Raw genomic sequence first — 12325 nt, forward strand, 5'->3', positions numbered from 1 at the left:
GCTTAAATAGGGCTCAAAATCCTCAATTTAGGGCGTGTCACCTGATTGCGTACGCCCAGCATACTAGGTTGGATCCCATGATCATTCTTGCCTAGTACTCCCAACGTACACCCTGTATGCCCAACGTACTAGGCTCACCCCAAAACCCTACAAACTTTGAACGATCATAACTTCTTCGTTCTAACTCCGATATCGATGATCTTTATATCCAAGGAAAGGTATTGAAGAGCCCCACATTATTATCTAGATATCTTGGACTACAAACTTCTCGAACAAAAATCTATATTTCATGCAAGAACCCGGACTATGACTTTTCCGTTTTGACCCTTCATCCCAAAACACAATTCAAGGGATAGATTTCTCAACCATCATTACCTCTTTCCACAAGGTCTAATCCTTACCTCTTTAAGGCCCGAAGCCTTTAAACAATCGACTTCCAGCGCACGGTCCTGGATAAGAATGAAAAGAAACATGATGTTACAACAACCTCAGTGCTCCTCATAAATCTCTGACCAACCTCTCCCCAACAGATCGGGGTCCAACACTTCCTCCGCCGGTCTCTCCCCTGAGACTCCGCATCCTCCCTGGCCTGAGTCTCCAGCTCGATCTCCCTCCTCCTGGCATTTTCCTGAAGCTTATAAAACGTCCGATAAGACGAGTTCGCCACGAACTCTCGAATATCCCTCCTCAGAATGCTCAAATACCAGCTCATGCGTGCCTGGTCAGTCGACACATGCTCAGGCCAGAACAATGCCCTCTCGTGAAACATCCGCATAATCACAGTCACCGACTCTGTCTTCTGCCAGAGAGACAGAAACTCCTGGGCCAACTGTTCCCTCTCCACCGGGGGAACACACTCATCTCAGAACATCACAACAAACCTCTCCCAAGTCACTGCAGAATGCTCAGCAGGAGTAAAACTGGTTGTCGCAAACTTCCACCAGTCCTTCGCTCCCAAGCGAAGCTGGTTCAGCGCGAACCGTACCCTCAAATGCTTGGGGCAAGAACAAGTGTAGAAACACCCCTCGATATCAGAGATCCACCTCATCGCAGCAATCGGATCCTGAGCCACATCAAACTTTGGTGGCTTCGTGTTGCTGAATTCCCGGTACAGCAACGAGTCACCTCCCTGTGGTCTGGCAGCAGCGAGAGCTGCGGTGGCTGCAGCCGAAGTAGCCTCAGTAACAGCGGCATACCGCTCATCAAAAGTCTCAATAAAAGTGGTATGAATAGACCCAAACATCTCAGGAATCTTCGCTCGAATAGCTGCGGCCACTCCTCGTGAATAATCCTGCGAATCTCATCATCACTAGTCCCACTGCTCCCGGGGTTGTGGCGTGTACCCACCATGATGTCTCTGAAACACAACACAAAATCATCAGAGACTCGCTCGAGCATACACACACTCGATCACTCATCCATACTCGCTCCTTAGCATCCTAAGGATTCTTACTTGGGTTGCATACAAATCCGATGCTTTCAGTAGTACGGGCCCAATACTACCTTTCACACCAAGCTGTAGTCATCCCAAGTCCTCCTCCTAGGACCCCAGTTCACTATTACTCTATATCTCACAAATAACAGACTACCCTCTCAGAGGATCCCTCATATACTCATCTAGATATCTCCCCTAGATTATTCCTTGACTCAAGACTTTCTCTCTCTAAGTGATCCTGCTAGATACTCTCACTCAGTGCATACTCAAAGCATATAACAGATAGCAACGACTCCTAAGCTAAGGTATCATAAAGCAGGCAACTCTAGCCCTAAAATATGAAATACCTAGCCTATCCTCTAGCATGCATAACTAATATCTCATAAATATCTCATAACACAATTAAATAAGGGTATTTTGGGAAATCACCGTTCAGGCTCTGGCGGATTGTACACACCACTTCAACTCGTTTTCTCTTAAAAACTCTTGTTCGGTTTTAGAAAAATCATTTCTTTTGAAACCTTTTTCTCAAATCCTCATTTTGAGTTCAGACATACCCGAAGGTGCATCCGAATCCCTCAAACCAAGGCTCTGATACCAACTTGTAACACGGTAAATTTTCAAACAAAATTTTCATTTAAAAACCCAAATATCTTATTTAAAAATCACAATTTCCACAAACATCAAGTTATCAAAACACATGTCTCCAAAACCTGTTTATAACACAAATCCAGGATCCTCAAAAAACATATCTTCGACGCAGGTGTGTGTACAATCAAGTCGGCGCCTTCTCGTGATCCTGAGAAGTACCTGAAACACATAATACATAACACGGTAAGCACAAAGCTTAGTGACTTCCCTAAAATACCACACACAGCTCATTAGCCACTCTAGGCTATAACTCAATAAGACCCTCCGGTCGATGTGTCTCAGTGGGACCCTCTGGTCCCAACTCAATAAGCTCATAATAACAATACTCAGCATAAATCACAAGACATGATGCAAAATATTAAGATACACAGTTCAGCACAATAAACATCTCAATCACACGAAGGTACCACTCATGGTAAGTATAGTGAGAAGACTCACCTCGTAAGCTAGCAAGTAAAAGTCTCGTACTCGGGAATCTCGAACTAGCCTCCGCCTAACACATTAGATACATATCTCAAATCAATACTCCACTCATACTCAATTACACCAAAGGTTGTTCTCTCATTCTCTCTAACTCTTGGAATGGGTAAAAGACCATTTTACCCCTCCATGGTCTCCATTACTTATGTTGACCAAACCCTAAAGTCAACAGAAGTCAAACTCGAGTCAACAGTCCCAGTTTGACCTGACTCGCCGAGTGCACTCATGTGACTCGTCGAGTCTAGTCGTTCCTCAGAAGTCTTTGTGAAGGTCCAGCTTGTTGAGTTAACCCCTAACTCGCCGAGTAACAGCATAGCCAGCTTATCGGGACAAACCCTAACCTACTCGTGGAGTCGGCTCCTCGACTCGGCGAGTCCATTCAAGGCAGAAAACTTCCCAAACTCTAGATCTACACTCTCAAGGCTCATTTATCACATAAAGTCACATACTTTACATCCATGCATGGCACTTAGGGCTTGAAATGCCAAAACACACCTTAAAAAGGGTTTTTCACTTAATAGCATTATTATGGCTGAATAAAGCAGGGACTTTTGGACTCTAGGGACCTCACATGGTCCAGATCTGAAGTTCAAACCTCAACGTGAACTCAAAACACTCTAGGTCCTCATATTATATAGAAAAATCCCTAAACTCCCAAAATCATGAGATCTACTCAACAAAATGAGAAAGGTGCAAGCTTTATACCTTTCCCATAAGCTCTGAGGTGAAATAGCCACAGGTCTAGCAGCTCCTTCTCGTCTCTTGGCTTGGAATCCTTCTCTTCTCTTCAAAAGATGCAGCAAACACTCAAGATTAGCTCAAAACTCTCTCTCTCTCTCTCTCTCTCTCTCTCTAAGCTCACAGGCCAATTAGGGTTTACTCTCAGGGAGGTATAGCCACAAATGAGGCTATAAGTGCCCTTAAATAGGCCCCAAACCCGGGGATTTAGGGTTTCTCATCACAGCGTCTACTCGGAGAGTCGGCTCTCGGACTCATCGAGTAGGTCATTAATCCCACGTGGCGCATCGCGACTCTACTCGACGAGTTGTAGCACCTACTCGTCGAGTAGCTAAATGGTCCTCAAAAATAAATAAACAATATACTTGGAAGTCTGGATGTTACAATTCTCCCCCACTAGAATCAGACTTCGCCCTCGAAGTCATGATCTGGAAATAACTCTGGATACTGCTCTCGCATCTCGGACTCTGGCTCCCAAGTCAACTCGGAACCTCTCTGATGTTGCCACTGGACCTGAACCATGGGTACCTCTTTGTTCCTCAGAACCTTCACCTTTCGATCCATGATCACAATCGGTCTCTCAATGTAATTCAGGCTCGCATCCACCTGAATGTCCTCTAATGGCACCACTGTCGTCTCATATGCTACACACTTCCTCAGCTGAGACACGTGGAAGGTGTTATGAATCTGGCTCAACTCCGCAGGTAGCTCCAAACGGTACGCTACCTTACCCACTCTGGCGGTCACCCTGAAAGGATCGATGTATCGGGACCCCAACTTGCCCCTCTTCCTGAATCGGATCACCCCTTTCCACGGGGATACCCTCAGGAGGACAAATCTCCAACATGAAACTCAAGCTCAGATCGTCGCATGTCTGCGTAACTCTTCTGGCGACTCTGGGCCGTCAGTAACCTCTATTTGACCTGTTGAATCTGCTCAGTCGTCTTGAGCACTATCTCAGTGCTACCCATCACTCGCTGCCCCACCTCTCCCCAACAGATAGGAGTTCGACACCTCCTCCCATAAAGAAGCTCAAAAGGAGGCATACCAATACTGGAATGGTGGCTGTTGTTGTAAGAAAACTCAGCCAAGGGTAGATATGTGTCCCAACTTCCACCGAAGTCCAATACACATGCTCGAAGCATGTCCTCGAGCATTTGAATCGTCCGCTCACTCTGCCCGTCTGTCTGCGGGTGGTAGGTTGTACTGAAGTGCAATCACGTATCCAACTCCTCATGAAACTTCTTCCATAACCTGGAAGTAAAACGCACATCCTGGTCTGACACTATCGATGTCGGCACTCCATGCCGAGCTACCACCTCTCTTACATATATCTCGTCCAGTCTCTCTGCAGAAGAACTCTCACTAATAGCAAGGAAGTGAGCGCTCTTCGTCAACCGGTCCACAATCACCCAAATCGCGTCGACACCTCGCGCGGTCCTTGGCAATTTGGTGATAAAATCCATGGAAATCAGTTCCCACTACCATTAGGGAACCTCTAGTGGCTGCAACTTGCCATGAGGACGCTGGTGCTCGGCCTTAACCCGGCGACAGGTCAAGCACCTCTCGACTACCCAAGCCACGTCCCTCTTCATACAGGGCCACCAATAATCTCTCTTCAAGTCCAAGTACATCTTAGTGGCTCCTGGATGGATCTAGAATCTCGATCTATGCACCTCCTCCATCAGAATACGGCGAGCTCCGCCAGTATAGGGCACCCAAATCCGCCCTCGGAAATTCATAAGCCCACGATTGTCTGTCACAAACTCAAACACCTGCCCAATCACCTGCTCCCTCTTGCGGTTCTCCGGTCTCATGACCTCTACCTGGGCCTCTTGAATGGTATCTAAGACTGGAGTCATCACTGTCATCCTCATACACACATCTCGGATCGGAGCACTCTCGGCTCTATGGCTCAGGGCATCGGCTACCACATTAGCCTTGCACGGATGATACAGGATCTCACAGTCATAGTCTTTCACCACATCCAACCACCTCCTCTGTCTCATATTCAGGTTGGGCTAATCCATGAGATACTTCAGGCTCTTGTGATCCGTGTATATAGTACACCGAACACCATAAATATAGTGGCGCCAAATCTTGAGGGCGAACACCACCGCCCCTAACTCCAAATCATGGGTGGGATACCTTGTCTCATGAGGCTTCAGCTGCCTCGACGCATATGCTATCACGTGACCCATGTCCATCAACACTGCACCCATCCCTGAGATAGATGCATCGCAATAGACCACAAAGTCCTCCACTCCCTCCGGAAGGGCTAACACTGGAGCTTCACACAATCTCTGGCGAAGAGTCTCGAATGATGCCTGCTGCTCATGCCCCCAAACAAAAGTAACACCCTTCCGGGTCAATTTGGTGAGAGGAACTGCAATCTTGGAGAAATCCCTGATAAATCTCTGATAGTAGCCGGCCAATCCCAGAAAACTCCTGATCTCGGATGGGGATCTCGGCACCTCCCATCGCATAACCGCCTCAATCTTCGTCGGATCAACCAATATCCCATTCTGATTAACGAGATGTGCCATGAACTGGACCTCTCGTAACCAGAAATCACACTTGGAGAATTTGGTATACAGCCTCTCCGACCTCAAAACCCCAAGAACCTCTCGCACATGATCCTCATGCTGCTCTCTGGATCTCGAATATACTAAGATATCGTCGATGAACATGATCACTGACCGGTCCAACATAGGCCTGCACACCCGGTTCATGAGATCCATGAATGTCGCCGGTGCGTTGGTGAGCCCGAGAGGCATCACCACAAACTCGTAATGTCCATAACGAGTTCTAAAGGCCGTCTTCTGAATATGCTCCTCGCATATTCTCATCTGGTGATATCCGGATCTCAAATTCACATTTTCCTAAGTAACTAAGATTGGGAATTTATAAGTGTTTAGTTACTTAGTATTTCATTATACTTTTAATGAGAATTTAAATGTCCTGTCAAACCCTTTCGGCTAACGACCCTCCACCAGTCAAGGAAGCGGTAGGTGAGAGTGGACACCTACTAAACTCCCATTTTATATGCAGTAACCTTATACCCCCTTATAGACCGGCTTCGTGAATGAGGCCTACTAACGGTAAGACTGACTTTACTCTTATACATATATATATATATATATATATATATATATATATATATATATATATATATATATATATATATATATATATATATATATATATATATATATATATATATATATATATATATATATATATATATATATATATTAAACCTATAATATTATAATAGTATAAGGGTTGAACTTTAAAGTTTTAAAATTCTAGGGTTTGGAACTAAATGTTTCAAAGTGGGACTTTGCATTTACAAATTCCAAAACTTGAGGGCAAGTTTTGAAGTATTCAAAAACTTTTGGTATCCATAACTTATGAGTTTAATATAGGTTTTATGAAAAAGACTCTTGACATTCCATAACTTAAGGACAAGTTATGGAGTTCATAAAAACATTTATGTAAAATACTTTTCAAGTTCCATAACTTTAGGACATGTTATGGAAGACTTAAAACCATTTCATGATGACATTAGAAATGAGACTTTTCACTTTCCATAACTTGAGGACAAGTTATGGATTTCATCAAAAACATTTAGTTCAAAAATTATAACTAACAAAATCAAACAATTTGTCAATGATCTAATTAAACTCATAATTTTAGATAATTCATATCAAACAAGTTTCAAGAAATTAGTCTAATCACATAAACTAATACAAATCATGAAACTTTGACAATTATTTTTTATTTGGATGAGAATAATCATTACCATATCAACAAAATCAAATTTTATGAACTAAAGCATTTTGTGGTAATGATTCTAATCCAAAACAGGCCAAAAAAACTCGAAAAACTGCCCACTGGAGCACCAACTCGGCGAGTACATGAACTGGACTCGTCGAGTTGGACTTTTTCTGAGTGGACTCGGCGAGTCCCCCAGTGGACTCAGCGAGTCCCCTCTTTAGATGGCCAAATCGACGAGTCACCCAGTGGATCTATGTTTTCTCTAATTATACATGCAATATTGTTTCCAAAGCACTAAGCCTACAACTAGCATACAATTGACATAAACTACATAAAATACTAGTTAGGAGTTTACCTCTTTATGTAGCTTGTAGAACTTGTTGTGTTTGGGCCTTTAAGAACTTAGCATCAATAGTATGAATGCCTCAAATGGAATCACAACACACCTAGAACAAAGGATGACTTTTGAGAGAGTTTATTCCACTCAAATTGGCTATAGTGACTCCAAGAACACTAGTCTATCAAGTAGCCAATTTTGGATGCTAAGGGGCTTCTTATATAGTGTGGCAAGATTAGGGTTACACCATGTAAACCCTAATGTACATGACCTTCCATATTCCTTAGGATCCATGGGTTTAAAACCCCCATGGATCATCCATGGGTTGTAACATTGGTTTAGCCCAACCTAAAGAATCATGGATCATTGGCCCACACCATAAGAATGAATGATTTACCAAATCAATCCCTATATATTTAATTAGTCTCTTTTGATCACAAAATTAATTCCAAATTAATCTTGATCAATACTAATTAATTAATATGATTTATATTAATATATTAGAACTTATAATATATTAATAAATCATAAATAACCTCTTCTCAAAAGTCCATCCTAACAAATTATCCTGGTGATATGCAACCCAAATGGACCACGCTACTCTCGGGTCAAGTACATACCAATTATAGTTATGGGCTTAGACACCTAATCCAACAGCATCTTGTGCAAGGGTTGGCGCATCTCCTCCAAGAAAGGTGCACCTCCCTTAAAAATGGTGCATGAAGCTTCTAAATGGCACATCATGCTTCTAAGCGGTGCATCCTCCTTAACAAGTGACACGTATTTGTAATTCCAAGACGGGTGACCCCTGGGAAGTTTTCATGTCAGGAGCCCAAAGCAGACAATATTGTGATACGTATCAAAGGGTATGTTACAAATTGTATCAAAGTTAGGACGTGGGCCGTTGTGTTCGACGGGGATGTCTAACCCTATCATGGGGGTGAAGGTGGGTGGCTACAAGCATCTAATCCCATATCAGTTGGGAAAGATAAGTAAGCATTCCTTATAAGGGGTGTGGATACCTTCCTTATCACAACACATTTTAAATTTTTTAGGGCAGTAGATCCCATAAGAACTCAGTAGTTAAGCGTGCCCGGGTGAAAGCAATTCATGGATGGGTAACCCCCTAGGAATTTTTCGTGTCGGGAGCCAAAAGCGGACAACATTGTGATACGTGCCAAAGGGGGATGTTACAACATTGTTCCCCAATGGTGCACCATCCTTCCAAATGGTGCACCTTGTCACCAAAGTGGCGTGCCTATGCCTAAAGCAGCGCACCTTGAGCATGTATGGCGCATCCATGCACCAAGGTGCTCCTTACCTCTTCCAAGTGCTTCATACCCCCTTTTAGAATATATATGGTCCTTTGTCACTTGATCGGTTCCTTTCTCTGATGATCCATTTCGTTCTTATATGATATGTTACTTTGTTACATGCTCCATGAGTCCCAAGTGCTCAATTGAACTCAAATGCTCCATGAGAATGCTCCAAATACTCAAGTCACGTTTAAAAAAATATTATCTTATTATTGGTTGATTTTTAAAATGATTATTATAATACACTTATTTATATTTTAAATATTATGTAAACCCAAAACATAAATCATATTATTAAATTAAGTTATAAAATTTACTCAGATACTATTTTTCAAAATAGTTAAAAAGGTTTAAATGTTGTAAATGTAGAACAACAAGTCAAATTAAATAAAAATTAGAACAAATTACTGAAATAGTCCCTGTGGTTTGGCTAAAGTTGCGCGTTTGGTCCCTATCTTTTCTTTTGCACTCGGACCATCCTCACGTTTTCTTTTTATTACCCGCCTGGTCCCTGGGTCTGTTAGTTCGTCAACTCCAAACGTTAAGTCCCCCACGTGAGGGGTATTTTCGTCATTTTATACATGGCGCCTAAATGCAATGCCAATCGTTTCTTCATTCCGATCATTTTACGATCACCTCCCTCTCACTCTATCTATCTCTCTCTCTCGCTTAATCTGTAACTCATCAAAATCGAGTAGAAACCCTAACTCCTCAAAATTCTGCAAGAATCATCGAAGCAACAATGGTGCGTTGGAGGATTAGAGCAAACATGGAAGAAATAGACGTTGAAAAACATTACGGTAACCCCTTATTTTCAAAAGTTAAATTTATCACTTACAAATTTCAAGCTAATAAGTTGAAGCTTTCTCTTTTACAGTTGGTCGTCCAACTATCTTCTCCATCAGATTATTCTATGGTGGAGAGTTTACGAAGTTTCCTGGAAGGAGGTACGTCAAGGGCAAAGAAAGATACGTTGATCTATTGGACATTGATGAGTTTTGTGTGCACGATATTGATGAGATGATGGAGACCCTAGGTTGTGTTGAGGAGGGTAAGTTGCTTTATTACCACTTCAAAAGACCCTTTTCGGATTTGGACTTTGGGTTGTTTGCATTGGCTAGTGACAGTGACATTAACCATTTGGGTACATACGTGGGTAAACATAAACTGATTGAAGTTTATGTTGAACATGGTAAAAAAATGTTGCATACATATACAATGTCATATACCCCTAGTAAAGTTAGGATAGAAGAAATCGTTGATCAACCTGCGTGTAGTAGAAGTCTATTTTTGGAATGGAAGGAAACTGAAACAGGGGATTGTATTGGATCAAGTAAACCAGATGTTGTGCCAACAAAAGAAACTGAAAGTGACCAAATTGATGCCCAATGTGAAACACAAGGTATATTTGATGAATTTGATGAAATTCTAAATGAAGAAGCTAGAGGGATTACTCATGAAAGTGGCAATAGAGATGATGCTGATGATAGTGATGATAGTGATGATAGTGAGTTCTTAGTAGACTTAGATAACCTCCTAGATGAACCTCAGATAGACATGAATGAGTTTTTGTTAAATATTGATGAAGATATAGAATGGGTGGGTGATCTTGGAGGGTCAAATGTCAAGGAAACAGAAACAAGGGAAATTGATGATATTGAGGTTGTAAACAATGAGGTATTCTTATATGAGTCATCATCTGATGAAGGTGGGAGCAACAGGAGAAGAAAATCAATTAAGGCAATCCGAAGGGCAATGGAAAACAGTGAAGCAAGAGTTAGTGATCCATTCTATGTGTACCAAAAATTCACCTCATCTGAAGAATTGAAAGATGCAATAAGAAAACATGTTGTGGAGACAAGGAGGGAACTAGACTTCATAAAAATGACAAAAACATAGTGAGAGCTATTTGTAAAGGTACTATCCCAGACCTTGGTCAACTTGACCCATGTGGGCCCAGTCAAAGCAATAAAGAAAGTGAAGAAAACAAGTGTCCATGGGTACTTTATGCTAGCAAGTGGGAACAAGATGTTGACTGGGAGATCAATACCTACGAAAAAGAGCATAGATGTCTACAAACAAGAAATGTGAAAGCTTGTACCTACAAGTTCTTGGCAAAGAAAATAGTGCAGCAGATTGAAAGCAACCCTACAGTCCCTACACGAGCTTTACAAAAACAACTTCAACGTGAATACCAAGTAGATATTTCGAAGATGAAGGTATTTAGGGCTAAAACAGAAGCATTGAATCAAGTAAGGGGCGATTATGCAGGGCAATATACTACACTAAGAGAATATGTTTAAGAACTTCGCACTCGAAACCCAGGGACAACAGTTAAGATAGAGGTCGAAAGTGAGCCAAACCCAGCTTCTGAGACTAGAACATTCAAACGGATCTACATCTGTCTAGGGCCATTGAAGAACGGTTTTCTAGCTGGTAAAAGAGATTACCTTGGTTTGGATGGGACTTTTATGAAAGGGCCTTATCCTGGAATGATACTCACAGCAGTGGTAAGATGTAAACATATATCGTGTGTCATTTTATTCCATTTTATTTAAATTACTAACTCCTTCACTATGTTTAGGGTCTTGATGGAAATAATTGTACATATCCTTTGGCATATGCTATCATAGAGGCTGAGAATATAAATTCATGGACTTGGTTCTTAAGGTGCTTGGGTGATGACATTGATTTGCAAGCTAATTCCAAATTTACCTTTATATCTGACAGACAGAAGGTAAGTAATTTCAATGGACTTGGTTACATCTAATGTTGTTTATTTTTGTACAGGGTTTGTTGCAAGCAATTGGTACATTGTATCCATGTGCAGAACACAGGTTTTGTCTGCGACACATTCATGAAAACATGAAGAAAATATGGAGGGGAAAGGTGTTTCAGGACATGTTGTGGAACTATGTAAGTACAACAACAATACAAGAATTCAACCATGTTATGGAAGAGTTAAGAAAGCTAAACAATGACTGCTACGAATGGGTCAAAGCTATTCCACCTCAACATTGGTCTAGGGAACACTTCACAGGTTTGTTTTATTTTGTTGGGTTAATTGTTACCAAATGATTCACTTTCTCACATAATTTTTTATTTATATTGTAGGGAGGGCTCATTGTGATGGGCTTCTGAATAACTTGTGTGAGACCATAAATAATCAAATTAAGAAAGCACGCGACCAACCAATTATCATATGCCTTGAGTTCATTAGAGAGTACCTTATGTTAAGGATTGTGAGTGTCCAAAAGGAATTGATAAGTCTGTTGGACCATTAACTCCAACTGCAACAAGTGTGCTTGAAAAAAACAAATCTGATGCAGCTCAATGTGTGGGTAAGTTCTGTGGGAATGGAAAATATCAGGTGAGTGGTCCATGGATGGACCAATGTGTGGTAGACATGGTTCAGCACACATGTTCTTGTAGAAGATGGGAACTCACTGGTATACCCTGTAAACATGCCCTTTTTGCTATATGGGACATGCAAAAAAATAAGCAGAATGTTGGCGTACCTGAAGAATGGGTTCATTCTACTTACTGGTTAAAAACTTGGAAGGAAATGTATTATTTCAAGATTGAACC

Source organism: Lactuca virosa, chromosome 4 (genome assembly GCF_052849685.1).
Source record: "Lactuca virosa cultivar CGN04683 chromosome 4, Lactuca_virosa_CGN04683_v6, whole genome shotgun sequence".
Classification (NCBI taxonomy): Eukaryota; Viridiplantae; Streptophyta; class Magnoliopsida; order Asterales; family Asteraceae; genus Lactuca; species Lactuca virosa.